Genomic DNA, 14808 nt, shown 5'->3' on the forward strand with positions numbered 1-14808 from the left:
CATAAAATAACTTGGATTTTTAGAGACTTTATAAAATCATTTTCACAATTTGTGTACAAAATGTCTTTTAAAAGAAAATTTTTCCAAAGCTTAGAATATTCCTTATAAATCAAAAATAAAGAAATTAAATAAATTCTTGCTTTGAAAAATCATATACTACCCAAAGCAAATTTATAATGCAGAAATTTTCACTCACACAAACGTACAAGCATTGAATATATTTTTATTTAACTTAATATTATTCACAAATAATATTACATAAAATGCCGGTCGTAACACTGCTTTTCGAGGCCTTGGAGCTGATATCCAGTGGCCAGTTTTTGGTGAGGACTCTGCATACCCGCCGCCTGATACTCCACCCACTGAGGGTGATGATGATGATGACTCCGAGTAGGTATACCCCGTGTTCCTTTCTACTACCTTCACTGGGGACAGTGAAGATTTTAAGTTTGGGGGTGGTAGTTAAGGAATATTTTGTGTGTGTCATATAGCTGCATATTCATGATAGTTAGTTCATATAGTTGCATAATTTTTGCCATATAGTTTTTTTTATATAGCTTTAGTTGTTTGTCAAATCATATAGCTCATGCATATACCATGATCCCTTTTGCAATGATTTATCGACTGAATTGTGATATTGATGCGAGTGTAGTGATAGCATTAAAGTGATATTAAGTTGTGTAGGTTGATATGCATGCTAGAAGCACTTGTATTGTCACTAAGTCTTAGAGAATGCTTAAGGACTAGATTGTTGTTATGATCTGATTATTTTCGAGGATAAGCTATTTATTATGCTTAGAATTTGATAATAGGTTCTTAGTGGTAAAGGCATGAAAAAGAAAAAAAAATGGAGTAAAAATGGAATTTGTTGCTAGTTATGGCTAGGCGTCAAATGGCTAGTAGCCGGCTCGCATGTTATGCGAGTAGTCTAGGGTTGAGCAAGATGGAGCGAAACGCACTTGCTCAGAAAAAAAAAAATTTTTTTTGCGTAATTGATCAAGAGTGAGCTTTTTGGTATTCGAGTTATTAAGTTCTTAGGGGACTTTGTGCCTAGTGACCTAAGGCTTTTAGAGTCTGGGATTCGCTAACCTAACGCTCGTTACATGGATACCATTGTATAAGTCTTTTGTGGACCTCACTCATTGCACGGTCAAATAAGCATTTGAGTTGTAAATAAAAAGCACGATTCCGTAGTAAGCTCCAGAGTTCTTGTAGTGTTGTATATCACTTTGTGCCTAGAATTTTTATTCTTTGTATAATCGTAGGATTGCCTTGAGGATAGTCTAGTCATAGTAATTGGTCTAGTTCCAAAGCATATCTGTTAAGCATTTGCACACACCACGTTTCTGGCGGTATGTCCGTTTGCATGAGTTTCTTGATCTTTAGTGTCTAACTGCATTCGTTGAGACGTGACAATTTGGTTGGTTAATTGTAGTAAGGGGATCGTTGCATTTTCATATAGATTGCATTCATGCATATTTTTATTTGTTTTTGAGTCTGTGACGCTTGAGGACAAGCATCGATTTAAGTTTGGGGGTGTGATAAGTGGCATTTTATACCACTTAGAACGTCTTAAATTGGTGTCTTGAAATCAAGTATTTTGTGTATTTGATGCGTTTTTCTAGTGTTTATGTATTTCAGGGTATTAGTTGCATTTCGGAGGAGGAATCATCAAGAATAAGCCTTGGCATGTGTTCACCATTGCGAGAGGAAAAGAACGGGCAGATTACGGCGAAGAAACGGAGCAAACATGGAATTTTTCCAGAAGGGTCCTGCGCGCCCGCGCAGCAATGCTGAGCGGCCGCGCAGCAGCCTTGCGCGCCCGTGCAGAAATGCTGAGCGGCCGCGCAGGGTCGGGGAAAAAGATATATTATTTTAGACTTCTACTTCTGTTTGGCTTCCAACTTCTATGTAATCTGAGTTTTATGGGACTATTATATAAGTAGATTTGAGACGTTTTTCACAGAGTATTAAGAGGAGATTATGTTTTAGATTGTGTTTTGCAAGAAGCGAAGGAGATAAGGAAGAAGACCGATTTAGCACACAGCAGCGAAGAGGAAGCATATATTCTTGTGATTCTTGTGTCGTTGTAACATTGGATGCTAGTTTTCTTGCTTTGACTTATTTACTCTTGTGACGTACTCTGTTTTAATATAATCAGTTTAGTTATTATTTTTTTGTGTTTGTTATCATGATTTCATATGAACCCATGATGGCGATAAGTTCTATTATGGGCTAATCGTGATCATGGGGTTGCAACGGATTTATTATGGAATTCTTTAGTTAATTGTTTAATACTTTAGTGTGTGATGATTGCATGATATCTAGTATTGGTTGTGCGTATTCGTCTTATGTGCGTCGCGAACATATAAGATAGGGTGTTAATCTCTTGTGAAGCGACGGTGGATCTTGAGATTTAGAACTTGCCATGCTAGCATAGGTTCATGTACATTGTGCATGATTAGTGGGTAACTCTAACAGTTTTATTTGCCCTATGTAATCAAAAGGAATAACTTGTGCTTAAATCATTGTGTTGTCAATTTCTGTAGACATATAGGAACTCAACATAATTGATGACTATTCAACTTCTATCTTAATTGTGGATGTTTGGTAGAATGGTATTAGTACAATGAAAGTTGGCTTTTATCAGTTTCGTGTTATTCGATTAATATCATCACTGTCACATGCTAAAGGTAATAATAATGGCTATAGAAGGAAGTAATAATGAAGTTGTGATCTCATGAGTATTTTATTATTGATAAATTGAAGTGTTAGTTAAGTGGTTAATTAAGTAGTTAATTATAGTTAATATTTAATCAACAATTTTAAGTGTTATCTTAACATTGAGAAGTAATCATACATTGGTGAGTGAGTTAAATTAGACAATAAATTAGTCTGAGTCTCTGAGGGAACGAACTAGAAAGTATTCTATATTACTTGCGAACGCGTATACTTGCGTGAATATTAGTGCGTGATTTCGCCCTAACAAACACCTCGACATTATTTCCAATCATGTCAGAGAATATAGCCATCATACATCTCTGAAAAGTGGTCGGTGCGCCACATAACCCAAACGAAACTCTGCGAAAAGCAAACGTGCCAAATGGACAAGTGAAGGTAGTCTTTTCTTGATCCTCTGGTGCAATACAAATCTGATTATACCCTGAGTAGCCATCCAGAAGACAATAATACTCATGACCAGCCAACCTGTCAAGCATCTGATTAATAAACGGAAGCGGGAAGTGATCCTTCCTTGTGGCCTTGTTTAACTTTCTGTAATCCATGCATACTGTCCATCCTGTGACTGTTCGAGTGGGGATGAGCTCATTCTTTTCATTTGCTACCACAGTGATACCTCCTTTCTTAGGTACACATTGCATGGGGCTCACCCAAGAACTGTCAGAAATAGGATAAATGATTCCTGCATCCAGCCACTTCAGAATTTCTTTCTTTACCACCTCTTTCATGATAGGATTAAGTCTGTGCTATTGCTCAACAGTCGGCTTACTACCCTCCTCTAGCAGAATCTTATGCATGCAATATGAAGGGCTGATCCCTTTGATGTCTGCTATGGTCCATCCAATAGCCGATTTGAATTCTCTCAAGATCCTTAAGAGCTTGTCCTCCTCACTACCTGAAAGGTCAGATGCAATAATTACAGGTAAAATAGACGCATCACCTAAAAAAGCATACCTCAAGTGTTCGGGAATTGGCTTAAGCTCCAAGGTGGGTGCTTCCTCAATTGATGGTTCGAACTTTCCTTCAGCATTTTTGAGGTCAGAAGTACCAAGAGATTCAAACGGCATGTCTAGCTTTCGCCTCTAGGGAGAAGCATTAAGATATTGTAGTTGCTCATTGCCATCCTCATCATCACGGTCAAAATCCCCCACTAAGGCCTTCTCTAATGCATCAGACATTAGCATATGATCAAGTTCTGAAGTAACCGCAGAATCAATCAAATCCACTTTTAAGCACTCCTCATCTTCTGTAGGGAATTTCATTGCTTTGAATACATTGAATGTCACATCCTGATCCTACACCCGCATTGTAAGTTCACCTTTCTGTACATCTATCAAGGTACGACCAGTAGCCAAGAAAGGTCTTCCCAAGATTATGAGAATCTTCTTATCTTCCTCGAAATCCAAAATAACAAAGTCTACAGGAAAGAAGAGCTTATCCACGTTGACTAGCACATCCCCCACTATGCCTCTTGGGTAAGTAATAGAACGATCAACCAATTGTAGAGACATGTATGTGGGCTTTGGATCAGGCAAATCCAACTTTTTAAAGATCGACAACGGCATCAAATTGATGCTTGCTCCCAAATCACAAAGGCACTTGTCAAAAGATAACTTGCCAATGGTGCAAGGAATGGTGAAGCTACCTGGATCTTTAAGCTTTGGAGGTAACTTTTGCTGCAGTACAACACTGCATTCTTCCGTTAGAGCAACGGTTTCAAGGTCATCCAATTTCACCTTCCTTGAAAGAATACTCTTTATAAACCTCGCATAACTAGGCATTTGCTCCAGAGCCTCAGCGAAAGGTATATTGATGTGAAGTTTCTTGCACCTCCAGAAACTTACCGAACTGCTTATCCAGCTTTTGTTGTTGCAATCTCTTAGGGAAAGATGGTGGAGGATAGAGCTGTTTCTCCCTTGTATTACCCTCAGGCAGAGTGTGTTCAACAGTAGTCTTCCTTGGTTCCGCCGCTTTCTCCTTTTGCTTAGCTTCTTCATCCCCAACTTCAGCTTCTCCTTCTTTTGCTTTTTCAGCATCAACAACTTTTCCAGACCTTAAGGTAATAGCCTTGCCTTGCTCTTTAGCTTCCTTCCTTCCTGGCACTCACTACTAGAAAAAGTAGAATAGACATCGCCTCTTAGACATCGGTTGCTTTTGGAGCCGATGTAAAAGGTGTTTTATACATCGGTTTTAAACAACCGATGTCTCTTGGTTTTATAAACATCAGTGTTTTAGCCCAACTGATGTTATATGTCTGTTTTAAAAAAATTAATCAGCGCGGCTTCCCCATTTTCCCCCCTTAGCCAAATAATTTATTCCCTCCATGTTTTCCCCCCAGTTTTTTGCCTTAACAAAATTCTTCCCCCTCTTTTAACACACATCTTCCCCCTCTTTTAATTAAAAATAAAACATAAAACATAAAAAACAAAAAACATCAAAAATCATCTCTCACCCTCACCTGTGTCGAGAACACCCACCAAGAACACCCACCAAGAACATATTTTCTAAACACCCACAGTTGCTCTCATTTCCCTCTCTGTGCTCTCATTTATAGATTTAGCAATAATAAATCTTGCTATATAGAGATGTTATACAATTGATAAAATAGGTAAAAACAATCTGCCCTAATTGCATCGCCGAGGTGTCTCTACTTAATTTTTTAATTCCGTTACTGCAATCCTGCTCTACTCAAGCTTAGGTATTTTTCTTCTTTATTTTTCCATTCTTACTTGTGGTTTTATTTTACAACATTAACTCATATATTACAGCTTTATTCATCTTAATTTCATTATTTTGTGGTTATTTAATTTTTATCAGACGGTGACCATTGGAATTACTGATGCTCTTAGTTTGTATTCTTTTAATTTAATGGTTTTAATATGGTAGTTTTAAGCAGGTTTGATTTGATTGCTATGTGTTTGATGAAAGTCCGCTTACAATTTTTAGATCATTCTTATTAAAACCCCTGGACACTTCACCTTGCAGTATCCGAGTTGAAAATAAAATTCAATCTTAATTAAGTAATCTCTCTAATTCCCTATTATTTTTGTGATTATTTGATATGCCTATAGTTTATAAGTTTCTTAGGGTGTTTTTGGTTTTGTTTGTCAAGATTTAGGTATAGTTTTGAAGTGATCTTTGGGGAAAATAGGGGCAATTGAGCTCTTAAGCAAAAATTGCATTTACCTACTATGTTATATGTATGTATGTATTACACAAAGGGTGGGTATGTCTGATGAGTTTGATATATCTAGTGGTTCTAATATACACAATCAATTTTTGTGTTAGAACTTTTAAAACTATGTATTGCTCGTAAAACAACATATTGTATGTTCATTTCCCAATCTGTGCAAGTTACATGTATAATAGAGTGGTTTGTGATTGATAATAAACCGATGTAGTCTTCCTAAGGCTATGGTTTGGTTACAGGTAAACAGAAACAAATGAGTAACTAACACCATGCATGTTAACTAGGTACAACATTGCAGAAAAATGGACTACTTCATGTTCCCAAGGGCCAAACTGCTTCAAATGCACAGGCTCAAATGTTCTCTGATCCCAACATGGCTATGGATATGATGAAGAAAAACCTCTCTATGATCATACCCCATGTACCTTTTCTATTAGAAAAAAGCATTCGTTCTCGTTTAATTTCACTGAAATTGATTTCTAATGTTTTTATATTTATATTCTCTTGGTTAGACTCTTACTTTTGCTTGGGTTAACTTCTTTTTCTCTGGATTCGTAGCAGGTTTATATGCTCTTATTTTGATTTCTTTCGGGGTTTTTTTTATTGAAATTAAACTTGACTATTATTTTGTCTTCCAATGAAAATTTCTAACATGTCATCTTATATCACTATTACACAGACTTCCTGTCTGAATCTCTTCCCTTTTCTATTGATAAACACTGATTTTATGCTAATCTGGATTCCTGTAATTTTTCTCCTCTCCAGCAAAGATACCTTTTCCTCTGACTCAGAGGTTCAGGTCTATGTTACAGAATGGAATTGATTTGAGTACTGTGGATGTTAGCTATGTCAGCAGTTGATCATGGTACTAATCAAACTCTATGAATAGGAAGTCTGTGATTGTCAGCTTTGCATCAAGTTATTTTTGTAATGTTTAATGGAAGTGATTAGCTAATGATTGTGTTATATTTCTTTATCAGGTACTCGAGGTCAGTTTATTTTGCGGTGAATTAGCTTAATTGAGGTGGCTGTTTAGGTCTTCAACGTTTAATTATTTGTGTTAGTTAACATGATTATTGTATAACTTTGACTAGTAACTAAAGTTCTACTTTAACATGATTATTGTATGGCTTTGACTAGTAACTAAAGTTCTGCAGCAATTTTGAAGTGTGGGATTTTTGATATGCAACTTGCTGAAGTTATGATGTTGAGTTTTTTCTACCATAAGTTATTTTATTTGAAGGACAAGGCCGAAGATGATAAACTGCTGTGAATTGTCTAGATGACACCATTGACAACCCATGAAGAGAAGCACTTCATATGTACTTATATGTATAGTCTTGATTACTAAAATTTAAATATATAATATCAAAGAATACAACAAAGACCCATCCTTCCCATTTGTTTTGTTTCTTTTAATGAATCTATCACCTTGGTAAGCACTTTTTTTTCATCAATCTTTTCTTTTTTCTTGTTAATTATGTTTAATGTTTTTTAATTGGTTAGGCTATAAGGTAATGATATGTTTTGTGTTATTTACAGGGCTTGATTTCTTGCTAGTTCTTTCTCAGAAGATATTTCAATTTTTTTGTAAGTTTTCTCGTTCTTTAAATTTTGATTTGATTTGAGCATAGCCCATTTTCAAGATGTTTGTCTATGATATACTTGCTTTGTATCATGTATAAGTTTTTATGTATCTATATTCTATACCATGTTTACAGTTAGATCCTTGTGCAGTATTTGATACAACATGTTTAATTTTGGTTCTATTATTTTTGGTATTTAAGCTTGCATTTATCATAATGATCGGGTCTTATGGTTAAGCGAAAAATTGAATGATTTGCTACAAAAATTCAAAATCCCTAGGATTTCTCATTTTCTATAGTTTCACAATATATCAGATAAATTAATTTGCTAGACTTTTAGATAGGTGAAAATATTGTTGTCCCGTGTGGTAGGGAAATTCCATTTAATTTGAAATTTTATAAGATGTTTATTCGGTGGGAATTGAATTCTGTTTATCAAAGAAACTACTCATTTTTTATCCTGTTACTATATCTGTTTTTATTTTTGTGAATTTACTCGGTAGCTTTTGTTTTGCTAGCATCTCTTTTAAGAGTCTTGTCTTGACTTCTATTTCATGATATTTAGCGACTTTAGTCCAATAATTATATGCTTTTAAGTTCTAACATAACAGATTCTTCTTAGCACCAAGAAATAATATTCAGTAGGTTTTTCTTACTGCCTTCCTAAGCAGGCATTGGTCTTTCATGATCTAGTTTTGCTTCTAATTTTTTCTTGCCAGCTTTATCTTGTATTTTTTTCTTATTTTTTCTTGCCAGCTTAGTAGTGTGACATGATTATAGTGAAGGGGCAGTTGAACTTGGAGTAGTTTGATTCTTATACAACAGTAGACGTAATGTAATCTTATACTTTTATTAATGTAATCTTATACTTTTATTTATGATTTTGATATTAATACAGATATAATGTTCTCAACCTCTCTGATGTTATGTTGCACTTGTTTTCTTTTCAGAGCTGTGACCATCCTTACATTGTCGATCCTTCTCTCAAACACCTGATGACTAATGATTTTCACAACTCCTGGAAAGTTTTTCTTACTATCCTGTTTGGTTTTCGTTGTTAGTATTGCGGGTACCAAGTCATATTCTTTGTATAAACAGTAGTAGAATAAATGGATGGATATATGTAGTACTTAAAGTTTGGATTAGATGAATCTGTTGTACCAGATGTTTGAATATTCGTTGTTAAATTTATAGATAACTGGTATTATGCTGTAATTGGTTTGGCAAATTTTTGGCATCTATATTTTTAAAATGTGCATCAATAAAATAGGTACATACATCATTACAGTGGAAAATGATGTTTATCACAACTTAATACATCAGTTTTAGTTGAACATTGACATCAGTAATACCGAATAAAACCGATGTTAAATACTACAACAAAAAAAGTTTTAAAACAGAAAACCGATATTATTAAGCTTTATAGAAATCAGTTGGTCACAAATAGAAATCAGTTCCGAATAAACAACTGATGTCAAAAGTTATCTTTACATCGGTTTTTCTTGAAAACCGTTGTTATTGGTATTAGTAACATCAGTTTAATGGGTAAATGGAAATATTTTGCTTATCCAACATATGTTAAAATTAATAAAAATATCATATTATAATAATATATGAATATTAGATATGCATTAGAAATTTAACATCTTTAAAAACTGATGTTATACGTCTTCTTTAATATCAGTTTAAAGCCGATGTTAAATGGGGGGTCTTTAACATCACCCACGAAGACATCAGATTTTTTTTGTTCATAGACATCGGTTTTTAGCCGATGTCTATTCTACTTTTTCTAGTAGTGACTTCAGTGTCACTGGGAAGTGTGCCAGGTTGACGATTGAGCACTGCATTAGCTATTTGACCAATTTGATTTTCCAAGGTCTTGATCGACACCGCCTGACTCTTGCACAACAACTTAAGTTCCTCAAAATCAGCACTAGTGGGTGCAGCCGCACCTCCCTGTTGAGGATATGATTACCTTTGAGCATACTACTGCGGTTGATGAAATCCAGGTGGATTGAACTGTTTACTTACGCCTTGCTGATATGGTTGCTGAATAGCATTCTGATTATTACCCCAGCCGAAATTTGGATGATTTCTGTTGTTAGGATGATAAGTAGCTGGCACAGGCTGCTGTTGCCGTTGATAATTGTTCACATACTGAACAGATTCGTTAACAAGAGAACACTGATCTGTAGCATGAGAACCTACACAAAGCTCACAGACCATAGCTATCTGATTGACTCCATAGGTGGCTAGAGAATCGACCTTCATAGACAGCGCTTGGAGCTTCGCTGCAATAGCGGTGGCTGTATCGACTTCCAGAATACCTGCTACCTTCCCAGGCATCATCCTTTGATTTGGGTTTTGATGCTCATTTGCAGCCATAGTCTCAATAAGATTATAAGACTCAGTATAGCTTTTGGCCCACAAGGCGTCTCCAGCTGCCGCTTCGAGCATGGGCCGAGATTGGGCCCCCAAACCATTATAGAAACCAGTGATCACCATCCAATCGGGCATTCCATGATGTGGACACTTTCTCAACATCTCCTTGTAGCGCTCCCAAGCTTCGCACATAGATTATGTAGGTTGCTGCACAAACTGAGTAAGAGCACTCCTCATAGCAGCAGTCTTTGCCATTGGATAAAACTTCACCAGAAGCTTTTGTGCAAGATCTTGCCAAGTAGTGATGGACCCAGCTGGTTCAGAATGTAACCAGTCCTTAGCTTTATCCCTCAGAGAGAATGGGAAAAGCCTCAACTTGATAGCCTCATCAGTCACACCATTATATTTGAAAGTACTGCAGATCTCGACAAAATTCCTTATGTGCATGTTGGGGTCTTCAGTCGCAACACCTCCAAAAGAAACAGAATTCTGCACCATCTGAATAGTGCCCGGCTTGATTTCAAAGGTGTTAGCCTGAATAGCCGGATGAAAAATGCTTGACTGAATGTCATCAATTTTAGGCCAAGAAAAGTCCATAAGAGCTGGATCTGCCGTAACAATACGATCACCCATGATTACTGGCTCTTTCTGATCACTTCCTGAATCCGAATCTTCAAAATCTATCTTCTCCGGAATATCAAGAACTTCGTCTGTCTCCTCAGCTGTATCTAAAGTCCTCTTGCGAGTACGAGAACGAGTTTGCATAAACGCTCGCTAAAATACCTGAAACACAACTGGAAACAATAAGTAACACGTCTTAATCACTCAGTCCTAATGACCAATGATGGTAAGTACATAAACTAAACAAATACGCCGAGTCCCCGGCAGCGATGCCAAAAACTTGTTAGGACGAAATCACGCGTTAATAATATAATAATACACGCAAGTATACGCATTCGCAAGTAATATAGAATACTTTCTAGTTCGTTCCCACAAAGACTCAGACTAATTATGTTCAATTAAACTCACTCACCAAAGTATGATTACTTCTCAATGTTAAGACAATAACACTTAGATTTGATTAACTAATTATTAACTACAATTAACTACTACAATTAACCACTTAATTAATACTTGAATTAACAATATTAAAACACTCATGAGATCACAACTTCATTACTACTTCCTTCAATAGTCATTGTTATTACCCTTAGCATGCAACATTGATGATATTAATCGAATAAAATGAAACTGATAAAAGCCAACTTTCATTGTACTAATACCATTCTACCAAACATCCACAATTAAGATAGAAGTTGAATAGGCATCAATTATGTTGAGTCCCTATATGTCTACAAAAATTGACAACATAACGATTTAAGAACAAGTTATTCCTTTCGATTACACAGGGCAAATAAAATGGTTAGAGTTACCCACTAATCATGCATACTCGTACATGAACCTATGCTAGCATGGCAAGTTCTAAATCTCAAGATCCACCGTCGCTTCACAAGAGATTAACACCCTATCTTATATATTCGCGACGCACATAAGACGAATACGCACAACCAATACTAGATATCATACAATCATCACACACTAAGGTATTAAACAACTAACTAAAGAATTCCATAGTAAATCCGTTACGACCCCATGATCACGATTAGCCCATGATAGCACTCATCGTCATCATGGGTTCATATGAAAACATGATAAATAAACACAAGAGAATAATAACTAAACTAATTATATTAAACCATAGTACGTCACAAGAGTAAATAGGTTCAAACCAAAGAAAACTAGCATCCAACGTTACAACAAAATAAAGAATCATAAGAAAATATGCTTCCTCTTCGTTGCGGTGTGCTAAAACGGTCTTCTTCCTTATCTCCTTCGCTCCTTGATTAATACTACGATCCAACCTTAGTGAAACGTCTCTGAAATCTACTTATATAGGAGTCCCATAAAACCCAGATAACTCAGAAGTTGGAAGCCAAACAGAAATAGGAGTCTAAAATAATTATTCTGAATTTACGACCCTGCGCGGCCGCTCAGCATAGCTGAGCGGGCGCTTAGACCCTTTCTGGAAAAATGATCTGTTTGCTCCGTTCCTTCGCTACAATCTGCTCCTATCTTCCCACTTGCAATGCTAAACACATGCCAAGGCTTATTATTGATGAATTCTCTCCCGAAATGCAACTAATACCCTGAAATGCACAGACACTATAAAAACGCATCAAATACACAAAATACTTGATTTCAAGACACCAATTTAAGCTATTATAAGATGTTCTAAGTGGTATAAAATGCCACTTATCAAAAGACAAACACAGAAACAGAACCAACCAACACTCTCTTACCACTAAAATATAGTATGAATGAGCGTGAGGGAGATAGTGCCTTAGTGCACCACATAAGGAAGGTTCTGAAGTCAACCCAGCAGCTCTGTCTCCTACAAAGATGAGTAGTATCTAAACCGAGACAACTGCTAGCCCCCATACATCTTCTCAAAAAGATGTAATGGCTGAAAAGGCTCAAAAAACAGTTACTAGATTCATTCTCTCAACAGGGTGCGTCTATTGAAATTTGCCTGTCAGCCAAAGTATCCGATGTAGTGTCACCACTTCAAATATAAACAATTCTTGATGCACAAGGAAAGGTTACACACAAAAAGGATGAGTTGACGGAAACAAGAGTTTCGACCATTTTAAGGTCAGATTCGATTGTTCAAGGTTCTTTAATGAACCAATTGCCTTTACAGGTGTTAGAAGAGGATACTGATCCAGAAGCCATATGTCAGTGGTCAGTGTCTACCTCCCCAGGCTTAAATCCCCTGGATGCATCTGCGGATAGTGGATCTGACATAGGTGCAGATCAGCAACTTGTTGACAATGATTCAGATATTACCTGATGAGTTACAAGGAAATGTCTTCACAGACATTAGAAGGGAACTTTGATCTTTATGCTAAATTCGTTGGATCATTGTTTACCTTCCCAGAATTCAAATCTGGAACCCTAAAAGGGAAACTAGCAACTTGTAGATTATGACTCAGATTCATCTGACGAGTTTAACAAGGATGGGGATTTGCGAACTCCCATTGCACCACCTGTGACCTCCTTAAGGATGGCTAAGGTGATTTTCCTTGCAGGTACAGCTGAATGTTGGAGCTATGAGAGGAGTGATACACTTGTGAGAATGAGTGTAAACACGAGTGGAGAGAAGAGTGTAACACATGTGAGGTACACTAAAATAGAATCACACACTCATAGTGAGGAAGAAAGAGAAACTACTTGTTATTTCTTTTCCAACCAAGTGAAATATGAGAACTCCTTCAGACAACGACATACATTCCTTCTCAAAGGGGGAGATAAAAGCTTAAGTAATAGTTTGTAGGATTCCTCAACTAAGGGGGAGAAATATCAGGGAGGAAGAAAAAGATCCTACATATGTACACTACACCACACCATTGTTGTTTGTAACTATGGATCCTATTGTACGGGAGAGGTGGTAAACACAAGGTGATTTTCTAGTAAGGGAAAAAGCTGTTTTCAAAAGGGGAGTACCATTGGTTTTTATCTGCGGATCCTATTGTACGAGAGATATGGTAAACGAAGGTGATCTCCTTTAATCAGTTAATTCTCATAGGGGGAGAAGCAAGAGAGATATGTGCTTCTCAACAGGAAATATGGTTGTACAAAAGAAGATGAAACTACTTGAAGATATGTTCAGTCTAGAGGAACATCTATTTGGAATCTGGAAAATGTTAAATATAGTCCTGAACTTTTCTGCTATTTACTTTGCATTTCTGATTACATCTTTTTCTTATTTGTTAGTTGAGTTATCCTCTAGGTATTTGTTGTTATTGTCTAACAAACAAATAGGGGGAGATTGTAAGGCATATGTCATAGCCTATTTGTATATTCGAGGATTTAACTCAACTCAAATAAGAATGTAATAAGTAAATAGTGGATCTACCGTCAAAGAGATCTCTCAAACTAACATCTGTCAAAGAATTCAGAAATAAGGTTCATCTACAGACTTGAGGAATTACTTCACTGGAAGAAGTTCAAGAAATTGATCAAGCCTCAGTGCTATAAATCAAGATTGTGGATTTAATTAAGTGACAGAGATCTTGTTAGGGTATCAGATAATTACAGGGATTTAATCTGAAGAAAATCAAGTATCAAAGTCAAGACATGAAGAAACGTCACGGAAGTTAGTCACTCATGAACGAGACAGTACATCGAGTGTCAACATCGAATTGGTGGAATTAATTCATAATTTTCAGTGATTTTCAGAAGATTTTCAGAAGAATGGTCGCAGTTCAAGAGTAGTATTAATTCTCTATTAATTAATTAAGTCATATAGTTTAATTAAGAAAATAAATTATATCTGCAAAGATTAATTTATTGATTAATTGAATTAATTGATTAATTAATTCTGAATTAATATTAAGAATTTTCAGAATTTTAATTGGATTAAAATCAGATTTAATTCAGTAAGACAATTAAAATTGAACTAGCATGACAATCTGGATTGTCATACCGATTGTCATGCCAAGTCATTTCAATTGTCTCACCGAAAGTTCTATTGGAAGGAAATAGTCTTGCTAGTTCAGTTTGATAGTCTTGCTGGTTCAACAGATAGTCTTTCCGAAAGTCATACTAGCTTAAACTGATTGTCATACCGAAAGTTCTACTGGTTCAGCAGATTGTCTTGCTGGTTCAACTGATTGTCATTCCAGTTCAAGTAATTTTGTTGATTGAATTAAAAAGACAGAAGCAGCAGAAGACACATTTTATCCAACTGAACACAAGTCAACAAACCAAGAACAAAAAGAAAAGAAGTAGAAAATATTTCATTTTCATTTGCAAACTTCAAGATCATCATTTCTAGTTTTAAAGTTAAAT

The 14808-nt window shown here is 36.0% G+C and overlaps 1 non-coding gene across 1 annotated transcript; it reads left to right on the forward strand.

Annotated features, from left to right (window-relative positions):
• The first annotated feature begins 10030 nt into the window (after positions 1-10030).
• LOC141675798 (small nucleolar RNA R71) lies at positions 10031-10137 on the forward strand. The gene has a single exon (XR_012556431.1). It is a non-coding gene; the product is annotated as a small nucleolar RNA R71 (small nucleolar RNA).
• Positions 10138-14808: the final 4671 nt, after the last annotated feature.

This window comes from Apium graveolens, chromosome 7, assembly GCF_009905375.1.
Source record: "Apium graveolens cultivar Ventura chromosome 7, ASM990537v1, whole genome shotgun sequence".
NCBI classification, from domain to species: Eukaryota; Viridiplantae; Streptophyta; class Magnoliopsida; order Apiales; family Apiaceae; genus Apium; species Apium graveolens.